This window comes from Mustela erminea, chromosome 13 (genome assembly GCF_009829155.1).
Source record: "Mustela erminea isolate mMusErm1 chromosome 13, mMusErm1.Pri, whole genome shotgun sequence".
Classification (NCBI taxonomy): Eukaryota; Metazoa; Chordata; class Mammalia; order Carnivora; family Mustelidae; genus Mustela; species Mustela erminea.
In genome coordinates this window covers 71340691-71365430 of record NC_045626.1, presented here as the reverse complement: position 1 = coordinate 71365430, position 24740 = coordinate 71340691, and the positions used below count along the sequence as shown (strand labels likewise).

The 24740-nt window shown below is 39.5% G+C and overlaps 1 protein-coding gene across 7 annotated transcripts in view; it reads right to left on the bottom strand.

The window, feature by feature from the left end:
- Positions 1–24740, bottom strand: part of TTC28 (tetratricopeptide repeat domain 28) — a 648175-nt gene that overhangs the window by 350405 nt on the left and 273030 nt on the right. Inside the window, exon 2 of one of the 7 annotated variants that reach the window (XM_032311638.1) lies at positions 11512–11596. The exons of the other annotated variants lie outside the window; for them this stretch is intronic. The gene's annotated coding sequence lies outside the window, so the exon portion shown is untranslated. The remainder of the gene's footprint in view (positions 1–11511; positions 11597–24740) is intronic. 7 annotated transcript variants of the gene reach the window in all.

The following is a 24740-nucleotide window of genomic DNA, read 5'->3' as shown; positions in this document are numbered from 1 at the left end:
ACACTGAAAAATGGTTACAATGGCAAATTTTGTGTTATGTGTATTTCATCACGATTAAAAATAAGTAAAATAAAAAGATTTTTAAAACTGAAAAAAAATTCATCATTAGCAGAACTACACTACCAAAAAAAAAAAAAAAAGTTAACGACTGACCAAGACAAGGAAGACAGCCCACATAGTAGAGGAAGCTTAAGGTAAGACAGTCAAGTGCAATGTGGTATCTTGGATTGTATCCTAGAGCAGGACACGGACATTAGTGGGAAAACTGGTGAAATTTGCATGGGCTGTAGTTTATTTAATAATTTTGTACCTATGTTAAGTTGTTAGTTTTGATAATTATACTATGCCTAATCAAAATGTTAACATTAAAGAAAGTTATGTGAAGAGTATATAGAAACTCTCTGTTCTGTTTTTGCAACTGTTCTGTAAGACTAAAATTATTTCAAAATAAAAAGTTGGTTTTTTTTTTTTTAAAGAAGAAAGCATTGTTAGCATACCACTTCTGAGAAGAGTTAAAAGTTCCCCTGTTAATACACATGAATAAACTCCAAAGTGAGGTCTAACTTGGAGAAGAGAAGCAATTTTATGTTGTCTGTTTGTCTTAAATAGGAGTATACAGGAGAATAAAGGCATTGAACACTGCTGGAACAGCATAAAAATCATTGTCTACATATATCAAAATAAAAAATGTCCCCTTCCCAAAGTTGTGACATATGTGACAGCAAAACAAATCCCCAAACTAACCCAACAAATGTGGGGATCCAGGCACATAAGAAATGTAGGAGGAGCTCAGAATTAAGCACATGCTTGAAAGGACTGGTTTGTGTAATTCTCTATGCTGTATGAAATCCAATTACTTATAATCAGTCCCTTCTGCTAAAGAGTAATAATTTGTTGGTTAAATTTCCATAAGAAACAGCATGTTTCTTTCTCTACTGTTTCTGTCTATGAGATAAATACATAGAATTCTCAACCCTCTTATCCACTTCAATCTGGAGAGGCAGTTTTATGGAGTCAAAAAAGCATAAAACTGAAGCTAAATTTCTTGATCAGCTACTTTGTGCCAGGTACTGTACTAAATACTTTCTACGTAGGTTCTCTAATAAACCATTTAATCCTCACAACAAACCTAAGAAGAACGTGCTATTATCCCCATCTTTACAGGTGAGTGCTCTAGTCCTAACTTTTCCACTATGTCATTGGGAAAGTTTACATGAATTACAACTTCTTTGGGCCCTCAGAAACCAACATTTAAATGTCACTGCAAGCATTTGCCTCATGCCTGCCTTACCTACCCTATTCTGAACTCCTACAGGGTGGGACAGTATTTACCTTGGTATCAGGCACATACATGCACTAGATTTGCAGTTGTTCGAAGAGAGATGGTTAGGTGAGAATGCTGAACTAACTAGAAAAAAGATCCACTGAAGTCTCTCATAGCTCTTACCACCACAATCTCCAAAAAGAGAAAAAAAAAAAAAAAAAAAGAAAAGGAAAGGAAAGAAAAAAAAAAGAAAGAAAGAAAGAATCAGGAGACCCAGTGGAAGGAATAAAGTAAGGATGAGGAATTTGGGGTCTTGTCCCAGCTCCACCACTGACTGGCTATGTGGTCTTATGCAACTCACAAACCTCTCTCTAAGATTTCAAACTAGTGTAGCAGAAATTATAATATCTGTCCTTCTTGATTCAGCAGATTGTTGTGAGGCATGAATGAGGCTACTTTAAAGGCTTGTTGCAAACCTAAAAGAGATAAAATATGTAAACCTAAAATATGATAAAATATGTACTCTCCTGGTACAAAATCAGTGCCCAGAGATATCAGTTCCTTCCCTCCCAACACAAAGATTCAAGGACGGAGCTGCCTTATTAGTAAATGGTGCCTTCTTGTCTGCAGCGTTTTAGTAACCTGGCATTTTCACTCTGACGATACTTTTTGTGGTATCCTACAAATGTTGGTATAGAGAGTGATTCATCATGTAAACTAAAATCACTGCTTGCAAGTAAATGCAAACTGCAAATTACAGGGAGAACAGAGGTTTAAAAATGTACTTAAAAATAATAAAACTCAAGTGAAGTCACTTAATCCAATATTTTATTGGAAATTGGATCACCTCCAATTCTCTTAAGGGTACCACAGTTTGGTAACCAGATGTTAATACTGTTCCTCTGCCAAAGAAAACTGCAAGATTTAAAGAGTATTTTTTCCTTAAAAATTATGTTCTATTTATATTTCAAAACATATTTCTCTGATACCTCAATAGATTAGATTAAAAACTAAGCATCCCTTCAATCTCCACGCTAGTCTGAGACGTATCTGATGTGTACTGGCAGGAGGCACTGGAAGAGAAAGTACCTACTCTTCATTATTTGGCTAAAGAATAAAATGGACAACAGTAGAGAGCCAGACCCAAATTCAAATTTCCTAAAAGGTAAGCATTATGGAAGCAGCCCAGACTCAATAGAACTTAATTATTCTATTGTAACGAGCAACATGAGCTTTATTAAGGGATGCGTGCAGTAGTCATGAAGGAACGTGACTGCTGGGATGATCCAAGCTATCAAAAGAAATAAAGCAAACCATCATCCAAACGAACCAAATGTCAAATTAAAGTAAATTCTCTGCATTTTCCCTCAAGATACAAAAGTGAATATACTAATCTACGGTATCATAGTAGCAATTATGACAATGTTTCTGACATAAATGAGGCACAGAAAACGTGATATTCACCTGTGTCATCTTGAAAGTATAGGTAACAGATCAGATTTGATTTCTGACAGGGTTTCTCTGGACCTGACCTTGGTAATTGTTTCTAAGTTCATCAGCTATCCGACACAAGTGAAGGGGGAAATGAACAGGAGAATGAGAATGCACAACACTGGACCAAACCCACAGTGAAAATAAATACCTTTAACTTAAAATCTTAATTGTCAAATGAATATGAGAGCTGAACTAGACCACACAGGCCTTCAAGTGGCTACAGCAAATGGTCTATTAATATCAAAGTAGAGTTTAAAACAAAGAATAGAAACAGAGCCAAAGAGGGATGCTTCCTAATTACAAAAGGGCAAATTCATCAGAAAGACATTATCATCATAAATGTGTATGCACCTCATAACAGAGCTTTAAGACACAGGAAGTTATCTATTCTTGGTCAGTATTTCATCTCCCATTTTCTTGAACCTTCCCCACCAAAACTTCCCTAAGCAAGACCACCAATGACCTCTATGCTGTCAAATCCATTGATCAACTCTCAAGAGTCTTATCTGACCTATCATTTCCTCACCCTTGAAACATCTTTCTCTTTTGGCTTCAACTGACTCCATTCTCTCTCCATTCTTCTCAAGTCTCCCATCTTTCCAGTTAGGAAGTTCATTAGACAAAAGATTGGATGCAGAAAGAACAGCTGTAGTCACTCATGCAGTGGCCATTCGTTCTTGGTTTCCCTTCCCTGTTTCTGATTCTCTTTTCTAAATATTCCAGTCCCCAGTATTTGGGTCTCAGATATCTTCTCTAGCTTTATTTATGCACTTTCTTTGATGAAAATCAAAGACATTGAGACACTTTACTTTGTCCCCAGTAGTAACATGTTAATCCCATACTGTCCACATTTCCTTACTGAGCTCTATTCACAGTTTGTGATTTCAGGGCAACTGACCACTCATAATCTACAACTCTAAAACTTATAACTTCATTAGATTCCAAATGTATACTCAAATCTCCACTTAGATCTCTAATGGCATCAAAAACTGAACTCTTAATTCCAACTCCCTTCTCCTAAAACCTCTTTTGTCTACATTCTTCCCATTGCTCACTAAATAGCAACTCGATTCTATCAGTAGCTCAGAACAAATAACTTGGTTCCATTCTTTCTCTCATGGCCCATATGAAATCCTTCAGCAAATCTAATCAGTTCTACTTTCAAAAAAATGTCCAGAACCAAATGAATTCCGCAACTCTACTGCCACCACCTTGGCCCAAGCCATCATTTTCTCTTGCCTACGTTGAAACAGTGGCCTCCCAGCTGGTTTCATGGATCTGATCCTTGTGCCGTATAGTCTATTCTCCATACAGCACCTACGATGATTCGACTGAGCATCAGTCTGACCATGTTACTATTTTGCTCAAAGCCCTCTGATGTCTTCCCATTACAATAAAATCTGAAGTCCTTACTATGGCCCTCAAAACCTATATGATCTGCCCTCCCCTCAACAACCTCTTTGATCTTATCTTCTACCATTAGGACCTTCAGTTTCTCCAGTCTAGCCAAATTGTTCTCCTTCCTATACTGTGAGTTCAAGCATATTTCCTCCTATGGGCCTTTACCCTGGGTGATCCATCTGCCTGAACTAGTCTTTTTTTACCCCAGGAACGACATAGCTTTTTCCCCTTACTTCCTCCAGGTGTCTATTTATACACCACTTCTTCAGAAATGCCTCTCTCTTCCACCCAGATAAAACTGCATCTATCCCAACATATTTACATATTGTCTCTCTCTCCCCAACACATGAAAGCATGGACTTTGCTTTGTTCAGGGCTGAAACCCCATTGCCTAAATCAGTTCCAGGTATATGATAAATGTGCATTAAATATTTGGTGACCAAATGAAGACATTCTCTTGGTTAAACAGGTATCTTCAATAATTCCCCTCCCTTATTACCCTCATCCCATTAATCTCTTAAATTCTGTCAAGTCTCCATCCATAACACCTTTTTATAGTCTGTTTATATTACCACTGCTAGTTCAGCTTCACATCATGTATCTTGTGCAACAGGCTTACATTCCTGAATCCAAACTCTTCTCTAATGCACTTCATAAGTGGAAAGATGACTTCAAAAATAAGACAGGTATAGACGTCCTTGAGCAGTCAATTACCAGCTATGTGACCTTGAACAATGGTTTCAGGGTTACAGTCTCTTCACTTGTAAATAGATTGAGCTTACTTTTTTTTTTTTTTTTAGCTTTGTTGTTTAAAAAAAGGTAAACACAGGGCACCTGGGTGGCTCAGTGGGTTAAAGCCTCTGCCTTCAGCTCAAGTCATGATCCCAGGGTTCTGGGATTGAGCCCCACATCAGGCCCCCTGCTCAGCAGGGAGCCTGCTTCTCCTCTCTCTCTGCCTGCCTCTCTGCCTACTTGTGATCTCTGTCAAATAAATAAATTTTTAAAAAATCTTTAATAAAAAAAAGGTAAACACATGAATACATTTTAGTAAAAATTCAAATAATAGATAAGTACTTAAGTAACATCAGATGGTTCCTCAGCAACATCACCCCCAATTCCACCTTGCTCCACAGAGGTAAGTAACATTGTTAGCCACTGACCATGCCTTCTTCCAGGCTCTTCTGTATACTTACATTCATATTGTACATGGAAACATGTCTAATCCCCCCCTTTTTAAAACATATTAGGATCACCATTCTACAATGGGCCATGAATAAAACCTACTCTTAAAACTTTTATTAACCTTATTTTTTAAAACATTTTTAGGTCCACAGCAAGACAGAGCAAAAGGTAGAAAGGGTTCCTATATAATTCCACCATACTCATAACACCTACTTTTCAGGACTATTATGAGGAATAAACAAGAATATAAAGCATATAATGTTGTTAGCAGCAAAGTACATAGTAGGCACTCAACTATCATCAGGTTTCTTTCTTTCCTCTCTGAACTCTGATCATGTATTCCTTGGCTCAAAACTTTGACTGGCTTATCAATACATATAGAATAAATCAAATTTTGGAGTTCTGATATCCAAAGACTTCCACAGTTTGGCTCCAATCCGCTTTTCCATCTTTTAAAAAACACCCCCATCAATGAGCCCCCACACAAACTTTACTCCACCCACAATTCTACTCACTAGTTCTGATCACATTCAGCATTTTCCTATGTGTATTCTTTGCTCCACCTCTGCCAAAAGTACTTTTCTCTTCCAGTATGTCTGCCAAAATCATGCAATCCTTCTAAACCCCACTCCAATTCCATTTTTTTCAAGAAAACATGCACAGTTTTATCACTTGGCATTTATCCCTCTCTCTCTCCTATACTTCCACTTTACTCTGTTTATGCCTCTTTTCTTTCTCCCTCTTGATGACCAGGGGCCACATCTTACTCAGCAATTAGCACAGTGCTCTGCAATACTTGGTATTCAGAAAAAAACTGTTGAACCACAAGTTACTCATCACTAGAAGAGAAAGCTAAAGATCCATCCCTAAAATACCTATCTTTAATGGGAACTGAGTCAAACAGAAGTATTCTTCCTATACTATGATTCTATAAAGTACTCTCCATTGAGAGCTTTTCAAAATATGCCTCGGGGTGGGGGCTTCTGGGTGGCTCAGTCAGTTAAGCATCTGACTTGTCTGACTCTGGATTTTGGCTCAGGTCATGATCCCAGGGTCCTGGAATCGAGCACTGTGGGCTGGTCTCTGGGCTCAGTGGGGAGTTTGCTGGAGATTCTCTCCTTCTCCTTCCCCCTCTACCCCTCTCCCCACATATGCACACTCTCTCTTTCAAATGGATAAATACATCTTTAAAAATAAATAAAAAATAAAATATGCCTTGGAGTGAAAGGAAGGAAATATGAGGGAGGGAAAAACAAAACAAAACAAAACAATAAATACCCAATAGCTACAGAATCTTAAATATTATGTAACACCTCAGAAGCATTTACTTGTTTTTTATTATGTTTTTTACTTTAACTCCACTATCGTTAATATACACACTGGTATATTAGTTTCAGGAGTACAATACAGTGATCGAACAATTCTGTACCTTACTCAGTGTCCTGTACTCTTCAATCCCCTCCACCTGTTCCCCCCCCTTCTCCCCTCTGGTAACCCATAATGTTCATCATTTGATAATCGTATACTACACTTTGTTATTTCTTGCAGTATTTTCTGGAGCCATTTTTAGACCTTCCATTACTTAACTTTACTTCTCATATTCTCAACTAGATGATCAGTTTCACATAGGTAGAGTGCATCTCTTGCTCTTTTATAGTCTGTTCTGCAACAACACATGGTTCTAAAGCACCACTTAGCTCATATCAATAGAATACTGAAGTAACATTTATTCATATGTGATATTTTTTTTGTTCTCTTAGGCAAGAGGAGCTGGAGAGTAGACTAGAATTATAACCTTTACAAGGAAAAGTAAAATGGCTTCAGCTAGGCTGTTACACAGACATGGCCCTTTGCTCCATTTTAAGAAAAATGAAAAGAGAATGCCTGTACACAAGGCTAAGAGAGGGATAATTTCTAGTTCTCATCTCAGGGGAAGTCTTACTTCCTTCTGTGCCCACCTCAATGGCAAACCCACTGGCTCAGGGCTCCACTTTCGAATGCATTATCTAACATTTCTGCAAGCTGGCATTTTCTTAATTCTCTTTTTAGGACGTTTAATATCTGTGGTAACTTCCACACGTATTGAGCTGCCTGCCGGGGCTGTAAAGCTATTGGGGTTTGGTTCCATGGTTCAAAGTTGCAGAGGTTCTGCGACATCTACACTTACCCTCATTTTTTTCCCAAAAGCCTTATTATTTTTAGTACAATTCTGTAGATATATCATGTATAAGTAAAATGCCTTTTTATCCAAAGTCACTAGCCCAGTGTCTTGATTATAACACTTAAAGTGTATTGCATTTAATTTTGAAAATAACCAAAAACATTTTATGTTACCACTGTTTCCATGATCTCAAATATAAAATCCAGATTCTGGGGTTCCTAAAACCCCTCAGTCCCACATAAGGAGTCCTTTCCTGCTAAGGTTTTTATTCCTTACACCAAAATCACTACCAAAATAGCTTCAGCTGATACAAGATTCAACCTACTGTTATAAAAAGATCTCATCTGCAACAACATCGCAGTATGAGTCTCATACCCCAATAACCAATGTGACCTCTGTGCTTGGTGACCCTAAACTTCTGGACAAAATGAATGGAAAAGCCGAGACAAACAAGAGCTGTTTTCTATTCACTTTCACAGCTGCTTGGGCTACTGCCCAATCTCCTTAATGAGGGTGGTCTCTTGCTTTGTTTTCATGAAACCTATAGCATGTAGAACACACGGCATTTCAATAGTGAAGCCTTCAGGATATTATATTGTCCCCTGTTGCTCGATATTTTGTCTCTCTCCTCCTCAGAATAGTCAAAAACACACTGGAGATATAACAGTCACTATGACTCCTAGTGAACCAGCTTAAATGATCTACTTATTGTCAACAAGATGAATAACCAGCATACCATTTTAAGCAAAAGCCTCCACACTTTAATTTTTAATTTCAAGTCCCCAGGCAGGGACTTGAGTTTCAGTTCAAAAAGATTAGAAATACAGTGTACTATATCCCCAGTCAAGGTCTGACAATACTTCTTTAACCCAGTTTAGAGACGTGCGTGTGCACATTTTCATGGACATAGCAACAGAATTTGTTTTTAGCATATGCAAATATCAACCATACATATATATTTCTTAATAAAGCTGATCAATCTCCCTTCCTTTCTCCTTTATTTTTCAGGGAGGCAGTCGTGGTACCAGAAAACACTTTCCTTTGTAAAACAGCAACAACCCAATATTCATTGTTATTGTGTATTTATATAAACCTTGTATAAACAACCCCCATGTCCTTGCAGGGCTATGTCATCACTGACATATGCTGCTGAACCAAATTATTTACATTACAAAATATATTCAAACAAAAGCAACATTTTTAAATATCATGTACTCAAGGCCTAATCACCATTTGGATATGAACTGTGGCTCATCCTTCATCAAAGCAGGCAAAATCAGGAAAGGTACTGATAAATTTTACATTTCTCAGAATTTGAAAAATATTCACAACTATGGCTAATATAGACCAAAATAAAACAACAACAATAACAACAACAAAAACACTTTTGAGTTATGCCCTTAGATCTTAAATTCTAAAATATGAACCTGACGGTACTTAAAAGATCAGATACTTCAGCCATCTCATTTTCTTTTCTTTTCTTTTTTCTTTTTTCTTTTTTTTTTTTTTTAAGATTTTATTTATTTGGGGCGTCTGGGTGGCTCAGTGGGTTAAGCCTCTGCCTTCGGCTCAGGACATGATCCCAGGGTCCTGGGATCGAGCCCCACATCGGACTCTCTGCTCAGCAAGGAGCCGGCTTCCTCCTCTCTCTCTCTGCCTGCTTCTCTGCCTACTTGTGATCTCTGTCAAATAAATAAATAAAATCTTTAAAAAAAAAAAAAGATTTTATTTATTTATCTGAGGGAAAATGAGTGAGAGAGAGCATGAGAGAGGAGAAGGTCAGAGGGAGAAGCAGACTCCCCAAGGAGCTGGGAGCCCGATGCAGGACTCGATTCTGGAAGTCCGGGATCATGACCTGAGCTGAAGGCAGAGGCCCAACCCACTGAGCCACTCAGGCACCCCAGCCATCTCATTTTCACATGAGAAAATTTAATCCTATTGTGTGGAAGTGACTGGTCCAAGGTCACGATGCTACAATTACAGGTCTGCTAATTCTTGAGTACCACAATTCTTCTCTTTACTGCCTGAAAAAAAAAGATTTTAAAGCAGCTTCTGAAATAAATTCAAGCAAGGAAAATATCATTGACAGGAATTTTTTGTAGGTTTCTGAATTACATATGTTAATTTAGCAACCATACTTAGTTAACTCTCTGTGTTCTTCTTAGAAAGTGTTCTCTATTTCTGATACCAACATGACATTTCCTTGCAACCCCAAACAACTTTGGCAGCCTTTTCCACGTGTTGGGATGTGCTAAGAAAATATATGCAGCATTAAATATTTATTGAAGTAGAATCATTAGGAAGCAAATTCATTAGGAAAACAGCCAATTAATTGTCACACTTGTAAAGTACCAGGCATTGTAAGAAGTGTATAACCTAATCTAGTCCTTACCGATATTGGGAAGTAGACATTATTATTATTTTTTAAAGATTTTATTTATTCATTTGACAGACAGAGATCACAAGTAGGCAGAGAGGCAGGCAGAGAGAGAGAGGGGTGAAAGCAGACTCCCTGCTAAGCAGAGAGCCCAAAGCGGGGCTCGATCCCAGGACGCTGGGATCATGACCTGAGCCGAAGGCAGAGGCTTTAACCCACTGAGCCATCCAGGCACCCCGGAAGTAGACATTATTAATACCACCATTTTATAGATGAGGAAACTGAAATAAAGAGATTAAAGAACTAACCAGGATCAAATATCAACTAGTAAATTGCAGAGCAAGGATTCTATCCCAGACCTCCTAGATTCAGAGCCCAAGCTCTTAACCACTAATACTACATGGTCTTTCTATAAGGAACACATACAGAAAGAAAGAAAGAAAGAAAGAAAGAAAGAAAGAAAGAAAGAAAGAAAGAAAGAAAGAAAGAAAGAAAGAAAGGAAGAAAGAAAAAGAAAGACATTATTTTTCTGACTAGCTGAAAGTTGAAAGGTTAATAAGACTATATGTCATTGAATGACAAAATTCCCAAGTTCAAAGAAACCCAGAAGCCATCCTCCACTTTAAACACAAAGGAATTGATACTCAGGTTAAGTGATTTGTCCAAGGTCACACAGCTGTTTGGTGGCAGAACCTGTTTGTCATTATAGTCTAATGTTCTTCCCATTATTTCTCATTGTTCTCCTCTGCTCATAGACAAGTTAGGGAATGTACCATTTAAAGCAGCAATACAAGGTATCAGATAAATAGTCTAAAAAGGAAACCTGATTTGGGGGAAGTAGAATTTCTAAAGAGTGACACATCAAAGAACAAAGTATGTGTGTAATTTGGTGATTACATGTTCCACAAACAAGCAGAAAAGATTTCACTAATTCAAAGAAAGCCAAAGCCAAAGGTTACATTCTCCCTTAGAAAATAAGAGATATTTTTCTAGAATTGATTGGCCCTAACTGAGCAAGGCCCAAAATGCTGTCTTGCAGTAAATGCAGTGTGTCCACTGCCTGGCTGTTCACACTTGGCCACATAGCTCAACATGCAAAGGCTGTTAATTCCGAGTTATCAGTTTGTGGATGCAAGTGTTAAACAAAGCCTACAGCACCGGCCCAGATCATTTCCTCCTCCCCCCTCTTTTTTAATGAAGCCACGAATTCAGTGGAGTCTGGAGATTTAAATTCTAATCATTTTCCCTTTGCCCTTTAACACTGGTGCTCCCAAGGGAACCTTTACTTCCAAGCATTACTATTCTAGGCCCCTGAATCAATAACCTACAGCTCTAAAAGGCAAGAATGCCAAGTAAATGCTGTTCTCTCTCCCTCCCCATCCCAATTAAAGAAAATGAAATCTATAAGGCTGTGGATGAGCCTCCAATAGACATACTATAATAATAAAAAACACTCAGAACATTTCAAACCAGACTAAACAAGATGCTGTGCTCTACTTGTACACAGCAGTGATGCGAGAATCCAGCTGACTACATGTAGGAGGAATGCGTCTCAAAAGAGGGAACCTAAATCTCTGATTGTCTCTTTGTCCTGTTCCACCTCCAAACCCACCAAAAGCGCCACTTACTCACCTCGTTCCTCTGCACACAGGATGAGATCTACCAGGCCACAGCTGGGTCTCTGCGTTACTCATTCATTCTGCTTTGCACAGAGGAGCTTGGCTGTGTGGCAAACCAGTCCAGTATTAAGAATGAAAATTATTTTACATTTCAATTTAATAAATATTTATTGACTCACTTTTATGGGCCAAACATCAAGCCACATACTGAGGACTAAGTAAAGAAAAAACCCCAGTCCTTGGTTCCAATCATCTGTCTCGCAAGGCAAAGAGATGAGAGAAGAAACAAAAGTCTAACAAAAATCCCCACAGTTGGGGCACCTGGGTGGCTCAGTGGGTTAAGCCTCTGCCTTCGGCTCAGGTCGTGATCCCAGGGTCCTGGGATCGAGCCCCATATCAGGCCCTCTGCTCAGCAGGGAGCCTGCTTCCTCCTCTCTCTGCCTGTCTCTCTGCCTACTTGTGATCTCTGTCCGTCAAATAAATAAATAAAATCTTAAAAAAAAAAAAATCCCCACAGTTCTACAGCCCTTCAGAACCTTAGAAAAGTCTTATAAAACTTTTGCATCCTTTATAGCTCCCTGATCCTCACATCAGTCCTGAGGTAGGTAAGACAGTGTCTCTACCTGTCTGTTAAGAGGATGAAAGCAGGGGTGCCTGGCTGGCTCAGTGGGTTAAGCCTCTGCCTTCGGCTCAGGTCATGATCTCAGGGTCCTGGGATCGAGTCCCACATCCGGCACTCTGCTTGGCGGGAAACCTGCTTCCCCTCTCTCTCTGCCTGTCTCTCTACTTACTTGTGATCTCTCTCTGTTGAATAAGTAAATAAAAATCTTTAAAAAAAAAAAAAAGAGGATGAAAGCATAAATTTCATAGCAGATGAAAGCACAAATTCAGAGTACAGACGTGCTATGAATAAGAGGCAACAGGAGCAATGCACCACAAAGCCAGTGTCAAAGAGTGTATTTAATGAAACCACAAATACTATTGCATCATAATTATGTGAGAAAGCTCAGTCAGGCAGTGAACAGCTCTTGCAGAAAAACAGTGCTGTAAGAGTGACCAAATAAAACTATCCCCACCAAGGATGCTTTCGCAGGCTCTAAGAGACTGTGATGCTCTGACTTTAACTCTACTGAATCGTCAACTTGTTTAGTGCTATTTTTGCTTTATTCCCTTCAATTATGTCCCCAAAACTCTTATTAGAAAATGTGCCACAAACATGAAAAGCTGAGAAACAATGACCTCAGAACAGAGCGAGTAAGTCGTGGTAGAGAACCAAATTTCCCATCTTTCATTCAGTGCGCTTCCTATTATAAAATACAGTCTCTCAGACTGTGCAAAGGAAATTCAGGTCACATGAATTTCGTTTTGGAAAAGACTCTTTTAATACTCTAGAGGGCTTTCAGTCCAGGATCCCTGAGTATATCCTCAGTCTCAGGTAGCCTCAAAATTAATCCCTAGACTCTCACATTCCTCAGAATTTGTGAACACAGCCCAAATATCTTAAAGGGGCCTAGACTGGACTGGATGTCCTGAAAGTCCAGTTCAGACCTCATCTTCAAGATGACACTAGTTGCCCCAGAACTAAATGGCTCCATAAACATAGGTGTTATATAAGGTACAGTATAAATCTTGGCAAGCCAGAACACCAGTGTCCCCTGCCCCCACCCCATTTCAAACCAAAAAGGATTCTGTAACTGCTTAAAATGGTCATAGAACAAAGAACCCCAAGTGCTTTTAGTTGCCCCACCTGTATGCTCTAGAGCTGGAGAGAGGGGACAAGGACAGAAAGACAGCAGAAGAGGGAGGAACGGAACAAAGGAAAGGGAGAGAGGGAGGCAGAAAGAGAGAATGAATGTGGTGGGGGATAAGGAAAGTAAAGCTGTGGGAAGAAGAAATAGAAATCTAAACATAAATAAGGGATGAAAATTGTGAATGTGCTTTCCCTTCAGTCAGCCTCAGTTTCTTTTTTTCTAAAATTTATTTATTTATTTAGGGACGCCTGAGTGGTTCAGTTGATTAAGTGTCTGCCTTGAGCTCAGGTCATAATCCTAGCATCCTGGGATTGAGTCCCACATGGGCATCTTGCTCAATGGGGACACTGCTTCTCCCTCCGCTGCTCCCCCTGCTTGTATGCTCTCTGACAAATAAATAAATAAAATCTTTAAAAAAAAAAAAATCGGGGTGCCTGGGTGGCTCAGTGGGTTAAAGCCTCTGCCTTCGGCTCAGGTCATGATCCCAGGGTCCTGGGATCGAGCCCCGCATCGGGCTCTCTGCTCCGCAGGGAGCCTGCTTCCTCCCCTCTCTCTCTGCCTGTCTCTCTGCCTGCTTGTGATCTCTGTCTGTCAAATAAATAAATAAAATCTTTAAAAAAAAAAAAAAAAGATTTATGAGAGGCAGGGAGGGCCAGAGGGAGAGAACCTTCAAGCAGACTCCCTGCTGAGGACACAGAGCCCAATGTGGACCTCCACAATCCATGAGATCACAACCTGAGCCAAAACCAAAAGTCAGATTCCCAAATGACTGAGCCACCCAGGTACTCCTCAGCCTCAGTTTCTGAGCCTCTCATGGTGTGAACACTTTGCCATGCTGTCAGTGGTTCTAGTGTAAAAAGCATTACTTTTCCCTAAACATCATGCCCACAGATGCAAGCCAAGTATGTCTGGGACTCAATCAAAGAAATGTTGCTTTGTTCTAACAGTGGAGGAAAAATCTGCTGTATTAAATTTACTGATCTCTAACATGCAATTTTTTTTTTAAAGAATTTATTTATCTGAGAGAGATAGTGGGAAAGAGTATGAAGGGGTGGGGAGAGGGAGAACCTACCTGGCAGGGAACCCAACAGGAGGCTTGATCCCAGAACCCTGGGATCATGACCTAAGCTGAAGGCAGACACTTAACTGACTGAGCCACCCGGGTGTCCCTCTAACATGGAATTTTTAAAGGGATTTTTCAAGGTCATTTTGACTATTTTAGTTTTCACTTTAGGTACTGACTTTGGAACTGACCTCCCAAGTAAGGTGCAGCTTCATAATATTTTTCTCAGGGTAAACATGACTTTCTTACCATCTGAGAATCCCCAGCTTTTGGCCACCATTTCTTCTCCTAATTTACAGTTTATCATTTCTATATCCTTCCACCTATTTCAGTTTAGAAAAACAGGACTATAGTAGCTGGTTCAAAAATAATGGGATTTTTTAAAGCTTTAAACATGGACTAAAGAAACCAACAGTTGTTTTTTGTTTTGTTTTTTGAAACTTCTGACTTTAGTGATTTGGCAATGAAAATTCATTGCATTGCTGATGATCCTAATATATGATGCACTTCAACTCTACCAGACTTTTTCATTTTCCTGCCAACTGTCTCCTGTCAGCCTTTGTTTGAAATTTCTTAACTCCTGGGGATTTCTGCCAAACTCTTAGTACCATGAACTCGGCATTATCTTTGTAAAATTTAAATCCCAGGCTGGCTTCCCCAGCCACCCAGCTCATTTCTGAGCTCTTTCTACTGTAATCTGTGTATAATCTTATAATAGAAACTAATTTTATTATCGCTCTGAAACATAATTAGGAAGGTAAATTTCTCATAATCACAAGAGTTGATAAATTTATCTGAAATACTATCACTTAGAAGATAAGAAGTTCTTTTTATTCTTGATGTTCTGTATTATCAAAGTCACCGTACTTAAGCCTTGAAGGCCCTCAGTACCTCGTCTTGCCTGACCTGGCCCCACAGCAACAGCCAGCTTCATCTACAATGAAAAGAAAAGCTACTAGACAGTCCTCTTTAACAGTCAATTTTCCAAAACAACCTTCTACCATAGTAACAGAAGCACGTGCACTGTAGAAAATTAGGAAATGTCGATGAGCAAAAACAATTTTAAATAAACATTTCACATCTCCATCATCCAGAGAAAGTACTGCTAACATCTTGATATATGTCTTATTAGGTCTATTCCTTTGGCCCATGTACATACATTTGTATGTGTGGCTTTCACACACATACACACAAATTGTATTCCACCTACTCTTCTGCAACCTGATTTTTAAAGCACTTACCTTTCTATTTCAGTAAGTTTTCATCTCATCTAATGCCCAGACCAAATTCAGTTATCTCACATGGAGCCTGGCTGGTTTGTCCAAATTATTGTCAAACATGTAATCATCTTCAACCAATATTAGCTTTAAGCTGTATCTCCCAAGCCAGGTACAACCTGCCTTCTTCCCTTTGCCCATCAGTATAGTGCAAGTCTTTTTGTTCAGTATCTCAAAAAGTGCCAGGTCTCGACCCCTGAGCCCCCGTATACATACAGTTAGTTGTACACAGCACTGATAGTAGTGGCAGAAGCACCAGGACCACCACCACCTTATACTTGGAAACCTTTCCTTATCACACACATAGAGAGCTTAACGCAAAGCAAAAACTTCTGAGTTAGAAAGCAACTTGTCCTCAGCCTGGGCGGGGGGCAGGGGGGGGCGGTGGGAAGAACCTTCATTTTGGAGGCTCTATCATCAAGAATGATTGAGAAGATCTAAATGAATTTGTGACTTAATATGTACATACTGTCTAAAATATTTAGGATAGCCCAGATGGTAAAAGCAATAGCATAGCAACTACTCCCCAGACCACTTAACTAATATATTTCCAGTATTACTATTTAAGGCTCCTATATTTTAAACGAGTGTGTGTGCATAAGAAGTCCAATGAGATCCAATTTCTTCAACTCTAAGACTGAAATTTTCTTAAAAATACACATACATATTCAAACACTGAAAAGGCAGATATTTTAATCTTATTTTAAATTAATGTTTCAGCTTCTTTAATTCTTGTTTATATTTGAGTTGATAGAAGATAGAAGTAAGGGCAGGAAAAATGGGGATTTGGGAGGTATGATAAGAAATATAATGCAGAATAGTTTATAGTCTAAAAAGAAAACGGGGGCGCCTGGGTGGCTCAGTGGGTTAAAGCCTCTGCCTTCGGCTCAGGTCATGATCCCAGGGTCCTGGGATCGAGCCCCACGTCGGGCTCTCTGCTCCTCAGGGAGCCTGCTTCCCCCTCTCTCTGCCTGCCTCTGCCTACTTGTGATCTCTGTCTGTCAAATAAATAAATAAAATATTTTTTAAAAAATAAGAAAATAAAAAAAATAAATAAAAAGGAAACAGAAAGTTAGGTTGGTAGAGAACCAGAGAGAAGGGGAAACAAAAGGAAAATTCAAAGGCATATCACACCAGTTGAGGAACCAGTAAAAGAGAAGCCAATATCTAATGGCCTTTTCACTAAAGGCACCTCCTTAGATTAGTAGCAACAGGGTGACTGCTCACTAAGCAATTACTCAAGTAATATGACCAAAATAAAATAAAATCCAAAGCTTTTAAATGTCTATAAAAGAAACTGAGAGAATTCAAATTCAGAAATACACTGTACTCCTTCATTCATTCCCAAGTGTGGGTTGAAATCCCAAAGTTGTGAGCTCTATGCTGACCAATGCACATGCACTGTCACACATCCCTGATGTCAAGGTATTTACTATCAAACTAATGTTTTCTCTTCATTAGTCTATCAGTCAGATCTTTAAACCATAAAACATCCTTATGACAAAAAGAAGAAGAGCCACCACCACCACCACCTTATCACTTTACCCAGTCCAAATAATATTCTCAGTAGGCTACCATCTCAGTCATCCACTAAACAAACTAAGCCATTAGGTTCACAGCAAAACAGACATAATCATCTCATTTACTGATCCATGAGGCCAAACCTAAATACCAATGCTCATTGGAAAAGATCTGCACACTTAATTCACAGCTGCCATGTTTCAAATACAGGGTTTTCTAATTGACCCTTACTTTACGTAAAAGCCAAGATCTCCCACCCATACGCTTACTGGTCAAGCTCCCCTACCCTTAGTCCAAATTTAAAGTCTGATTTCAATACTAATTACACTTAAATATGGGCTCCCAAAGAGTACATCTATCTATAAACACTAATGTACTGGAGACTCAAGTCTGCTGTTCAACCCCTGAAACAGTAGAGTAGGAAGAGAAACACAATACCACCACATTACGTGAACTTGTCAGAAGAAGCACAGGGAGGGTAGGCTTAGGGGAACATCTGTTTTCAGTAGCAGCAGCGGATGGATGAAGGAGGAAAAATAAGTTCCTGGTGTCTGCACTGAATAATGCCTAACGTGGTGACAGGAGACACCGGGCTTACAAGCACTGTCATTTTTAAAGCATAGAAAGTCATTAAAAATCAGGTGGTGACAAATGCAAAAATAAAAGCTATTAATACTTTCCTTTACCTGAAATTACTCCGGAGTGTTAGTTAAGTAACTCACTCCATAATTCATTCTGATCATCACGTGTTACTGTTTTGTGATCTTTGATAACGTGTTGAAAGCTCTCCTTCCTGGGCTTCCATGCCTTAGAAGTTTTGGCAGTACTTCTTTGTAGGCCTGTCTGTAATTTTTTTCCTCTTAAAGCACACAACTATAGAAATTGTGCAGCACACCTGTGTCAGACAGTCCCAGGTTCAAATCCCAGATCACTACTTATGAATTCCTGGATTGTCGGCAAGTTATTGACCCAGTCTTAGACTTGGTTTCCTCCCCTGTAAAACAGTCATTCTAAAATCCTTTTGCAGTATTGTTAGGATGTAAGTAGGTAATGATGTCAGCACAGCGCCTCACACACAGGAGGCACTCAATAAATGGTAGCTATTACCATCATTAGTGTTGACAACTTTCCTCCACTTTGTCTGTGCTTCTGTTGTAGTTCCATTTGCAAAACTGGAAATGACTTTCGAAGGTTTCATCTCCAATCATGCTCTTACAAACAAGATTTCAAATGGTCTAGTTATTTTCAGGTCGCAGACTCGTAAGGGGGCTATGTAACTTCTATACAATCTCCCAATCTAGAAAGCAATTTAACCTATGGAAGTAGTCAGTGTCAAGGGTTACAGATATTGTGATTTTGTATCTCTTCACAGTACATCAATCTGTTCATTAAGCAAACCCAGAGTCACACACAAAAGCTTACCAACAGACTCTCACCAAACTTAACGGTGGGAACACAGATCACAATCTTTGCTCTTCACTACTGACCAATTGTATATTATTTCTGGTGCCAGATCCCCAACATGACTACCAGGAGGTTAACACATGGAAAAACAACTGGTCCAAAACATTTTGTTTTACTCACAGACTATTTGGTTATGAACAGAGGTGATGCCCCCTTTATAATATTAATGATACTAAAGTCCAAAAGGGGTGTGGCAGAGAAGGGACAGAATGATTCCATGTGACTCTTCAACTTATTAAGTGGACAATTACCCCACTCCCCTGTTAAACATGGCACCAAATTCCAAAGTCAAAGTTTGGCTAACATTTGTCCACATTACCTCCTGTTTTAGGCCCTTTGTACAGATACTGTCCAGAGCCAGCTGTGTCCATGAAGGTCCATTTTGACCTTCCCCAAGCTATCTTACCCAAGTGCTTCCGAAAAAGTATTAAATAGGGGTCTCTTTGATTCCCAACATACCTGGTAGCCAATCAAAGCTGTCTCTTGACAGTAAATAGCATCCTCTCTCACAAATGCCCTATTTCTTCTGCTTTACATATGACAAGAGTGTAAGAGGCTACAGGAGAGCACGAGACAGGTTTTACGCGGCTTCGTGCCAACAGTGGTGAACAGTTTTGTTTGTTTCAAAGTAATGACGTGTCTCATTTTATCATAAAAACAACCTCTGTAGCCATTCACACCACAGGTCTGAGGAGGTCAGTCAGAGCTGGAAAGGCAATCGGAAAGACAGATTTTTTTTTTTTTTTAAAGTAAACATCTGCTGAAAAAGCTGAAGTAACAAGCTTCCGTCCTCATCATGTGACTGGCTTAGCTTTTGATCTATTTGCTTCCAAAATGACAGGCTCTAGAAGCAAAAGACACACAACTACCAATAAAAAGACAAGTTGAATATAAATAAGATGGGAAAAAACAGGATATGTGCATTGTTGTTAAGACAAACATGCAAAAAGGAAATGATGTTGGCAGATATGGACCATCATTCTGCAGATGCTTGTTATCCTCTCCAAGGCAATGGCCTACCTGTCATCCCATTCCGTTTTCCCTATAGCTTCTCACTCACCGCCTGCCTCCCAGCACCTAATCTCCAGTTCCCTCCCTCTCTCCAATCATTCCTCCCATCACCTTTCTCCCACTCACCCCTGATCTTCTTTCTCCTATTTTCTCAAGTGTTCCCATAGGATTTGTTACTAGCAGCATTAATAGTGGCATTATCATTAGCTGCCAAAATCCTAATGTTCATTTTATAAGAATTACCTAGGGAGGACAGAACTTTAAGGGAGATGGGATCTGGGGAGATGAGAATGATAATGGTCACTACCAAGAGCCAGGAAAGTGCACGACAGCAGTTGTAGAATTTATTTTCCAAGTTATGCAGGGCTGGGAATGAACTCTGACTGCTAAAAGCCGGGCTTGATCAAATATTTTACTTTCTAATACTCCCTCAAATGAGTGGCAGTTTTTTCTGCTTGCCTGTTAGTTTAGCATTTAATAGTGTCTGTTGCCAGGACAGTAAACTTTGTGCAGAGCTCAGAGCTATCACTAATTAATGAAGAATTCTATCTTCATACGGGGTTTTATTTTTATTTTTTATATGTTTTTAAAGATTTTATTTATTTATTTATTTGAGAGAGAGCGGGAGGAGAGGGGAAGGGGTAGAGGGAGAGGGAGAAGCAGACTCCTCACTGAGCAGGGAGCCCAACACAGGGCTGGATGGATCCCAGGACCCCAAGACCATGACCTGAGCCGAAGGCAGACCAACTAAGCCACCCAGACACCCCAGATGTCATTTCTTTCTTTAAGCTATATTCAACAAATATTTTTGAGTGAATGTCAATGTGCAAGCCATTGCACTAGACTCCATGGGAGACCAGAGAGTGGTCAGTCATAGAGGCTGGCTGTAATGATAAATATTTATATAACATGTACGTACAAATAGCCACAGCATAAAGTAGAAGGAGATAGATAAGGCACTCTGGGAATTCAGAGAAGGAAGGAATCAATTTCAGTGGAGGGGCTGGTGAAAAAGATGGTGATAGACAGTTCAGACAAGATGCTGTTTCACTCTGTGCCAGCATTTCAGTATTTGTGAACTTCTCTGGGTGCCTAAATCTCCTCTGGAATTTACAGGTACTCTGTTTGTTGTTAGTATTCCCGTCCATAATACTTCTCCAGTTACCTCTTCCGGTCATTGAAATGAAAATGTAAGAAACCAAAATAAGGACTTTAACTATTAAATCACAATGAAATTGGTAAAGGGACCCAAATACAAGCATAATTCACTCAACTAAGCCTCATACACTTTGTATTTGATAGCAATAATCCTGTAGCATCTAGAAAACACACTTATCTTATTAACGAGACTGGAATTATTTCAATTAGGTATCTCCACATGCACCAACTGTTAGAAATCAGACTGTTTTGAAACAGTTGTTAATGACTTAACACGGCAAACGTTTTCCTGAATTTCAGGGGGAAATCTATGATTGAGACAGATGGGAAAGAGCCTGGCCCTGCTGTGTAGCAGAGGAACAGCCTTGTGGGCCTAGAAATGCATTTTCCACTGGGATATAGCAAACAATCCTAAAGACACCCAGAAAGACAATCAGAAACTTTGGTAACATCTGCTACATTAAAAGTTCAAAACCTGGCACCAGTAAACATCTAATTATGGGAAGAAATGCTTTAGCTCAAAAACAAGTCTCTAAATTTCAAAGTCTTATATAACACTACTGAGAACATCAGGGGTCCAAGGTCTAACCCCAGTCCTCTGGCTAACCTGGAGGAGTTTACACTTTGCCTCCACTGGACCCTTCCCCTTAGATAAGAAACAGGACTCATAACAGAGTTCCATTCTAATGCTTTACTTCCTGTTGGAAAGGAGGGTTTGTTTTTTTTTAAAGCCTATTAATTCATGGAAATGCTTTAAACCTTTGAAAGGCTGTTCACAAATTCACAGGAATATTTACAGAGTCAGTTTTGACCCTCTGAGGAGGCACAGGCCCTAGAAATTCTAACCCGTGCTGAAGTACATATGTGGTCTGCCTGAAGCAAGTTGGATACACGTTAAAAACAACTACAAAGGAACACATTTTATGTTTACGAACTGGATAAGTGCTATCCTTTTGGTACTTCATAGTTGAGAATCAACTTGCTTCTTGAGAACAAATCCATTGGGGGAAAAAATTCATTTATTTTACTTATTTTCTGGCCTAATTAAAAAGAAAAGTAGTAAGAGTTCTTATTCTAGCCTGTCTTGTCTTTTCTTAGACCTGGCATTAAAAAATACTTCTGGTGGGCGCCTGGGTGGCTCAGTGGGTTAAGCCGCTGCCTTCGGCTCAGGTCATGATCTCAGGGTCCTGGGATCGAGGCCCGCATCGGGCTCTCTGCTCAGCAGGGAGCCTGCTTCCCTCTCTCTCTCTGCCTGCCTCTCCATCTACTTGTGATTTCTCTCTGTCAAATAAATAAACAAAATCTTTAAAAAAAAAAAATACTTCTGGAGGGGCACCTGGGCGGCTCAGTGGGTTAAGGCCTCTGCCTTCGGCTCAGGTCATGATCCCAGGGTCCTGGGATCAAGCCCTGCATGGGGCTCTCTGCTCAGCAGGGAGCCTGCTTCCTCCTCTCTCTGCCTGCCTCCTCCTCTCTCTGCCTGCCTCTCTCTGCTTGTGATTTCTGTCAAATAAATAAATAAAATCTTAAAAAAAAAAAAAAACAACTTCTGGAGAAAATAGGAGGGAGAAAAGCAAACACAAGCACACCAATGTTCATTTCCAGGGACTATGGTACGCTGTGCCTAGTATTCCTCCCCGGCTGTGATGAACGGAGTTCCTTCCCTGGCGTGCCTGTCCAGCATGCCCAGGCTCCCTGGGCTCTAAAGGAACATGAAAGAATTGTTGCATACTTGTGTTTACACACATACACACACACACACACACACACTCTCAGTGTTTTATACAAGGTTTTGGTGTTTGGATAAAACAATATCATTTCATTTTCTATAAGGCTGATGGTCAAGGTAGGTATAGCCTAGTAATCCACTTAACTGCTTCACTGATTAAATTTTTTGAGCTCTAATCTTCCTTCATAAGAAAGAAAAAAATTTAGTTGTTACAAGGTACAGTAACATCTTTAGGTATTTCTGCAGTATAATACACACTGTGATTTATACATATAATGAGTACAAGGACTGAATTAGTGTGGAGACAAATCTCTTATCACCATTTTTCTAGTTCTCATACAGCCAATCACTTCTACTCGTGCTTAATGACCAACGGGCCAGTCTGTTGGATCTGGCACAATGCCAAGTATACAACCCAAGAAACTGAATTGAATGCCAGAGAGTCAACATCCTGTCTAAGAGAAGTGAGTTAGATACCAAAGTTAAGTCTACAGGGTTTCAATTAACTATTAGAATGACAAGTAGAGGCTGGTTTTGTTCAATGATAGTATTCCAGAAAAAAATGTTTGTGAATGCTTAGTAATCTCTTATATTTCTGTCACACTATGGAAGAATTACTCTAAAATCAGCTATACCCTCTCCTGTTTTGCTTTTTCCTGTTTTATAAATACATTTTTAGAGTAGACTTAGTTAATAAGATGCTAGCAAGCAAGCTTCCTAAAAGTTGCAAAGGGTTTAAAAAATAATAATAAAGAAGTTTCTGAAATATCACTGCTGAATGTGGCAAACACAACTTGTCAGCCCCATTTACCAATGAGTTGTTTCAGTCCCTCAGGATAAGGAGATTGGATCTAAGTGTCTTCTAAGGTCCCTTCCACCAAGAAGATTCCATGATTCTGAAGGTAATGTTTCATTTCATAATACATACAATCAGCAAATGCTTTGAGGAAAAAGTCCCCAACTTTCTTTTTTTTTTTTTAATATTTTATTTATTTGACAAAAATCACAACTAGGCAGAGAGGCAGGCAGAGAGAGAGGAGGAAGCAGGTTCCCTGTGCAGCAGAGAGCCCGATGCAGGGCTCGATCCCAGGACCCTGGGATCATGACCTGAGCCGAAGGCAGAAGCCCCAACTCACTGAGCCACCCAGGTGCCCCCCAACTTTCATTGTAAAAGCTCAGTCTTAAAGCCAGTGTTTTTCTACATCTGCTCTGCAACGACCACAGGCCAGCAACGTGTGTGAAATTATCCTATAATTAAAATAAGCTTTTCAAGCAAATCCTGATCACCTCAAACTCTGAAAGAGATGGGGAAGGAGGCGAACTGCTTCTCATGCACAGCAGAAGATACAGTTACTACAAGTCACTTAAGAACCAGGCAACAAAGTATTTCTTGCATAAAATTTCTTCAGATCATGTTTCAGTATTCATTAAACTTGGAGCCGAATCCTTTCCGAGCTACCGCAGGGTAAAGGAATCAGTTCCAAGCTTCCAGCTGCAATTTATGACTCTTATCATTGCTTCCCTGTCCTCCTTGCAATGTTATACAATATCCGCCTTCAAGATGTGGGAGTTTCACTCCACCCTTCTCCCGCTGTGAAAAATTGGTGATAATCATGGGAAGAAAAATAACAATTGTTAAATAATATGGTTCTAACCTTAAAACTAAAAGAGAGGTCACTCTCATAATCATGTCTATTGTTTACTGACTCCTATATTATTAAAGAGCTGAGAAAAATACATCTTTGAGAATCAAAGAAATCCAATGTAGAGAGGTCATCTAATTCAGCCTTCTACCTGATGCCTAGATCCCATCAACAGCTGCCCTCTAGCTCCTAACTAAGCACCTCCAGAAACAGAAAACTCACTTCTTCCAGGAAAGAATGCCATATCTTGAGACCCTCCTAACTTTGGAAGTTCTCCTCTATATGAAACAAATAAACCAAAACATGTCCCTGACATTTCCTCTGGCTGGTCCTTGCACAATTCTTTTGAAGATGTAATTCATATATCATAAAAGTTATCCTTACATACCTTTTAAGAAAATGTGGAACATAACTAATTCCTCTTACACATGATAATCCTTTCAAAACTTAAAGACAGTATAATAGGCCCCTTACTATTACTAAATATATCCACTTCCTTCTGTCATTTCTCACTTCAAATATCAAAAGGCATCCTTGTCATCTACTGTTTTGGCTGTGGTGGCTATTCTGAGCATACTCCAGCTCCTCTATATTCATCTTAAAGTTACTTATGTTTTCGGGGCTTGGG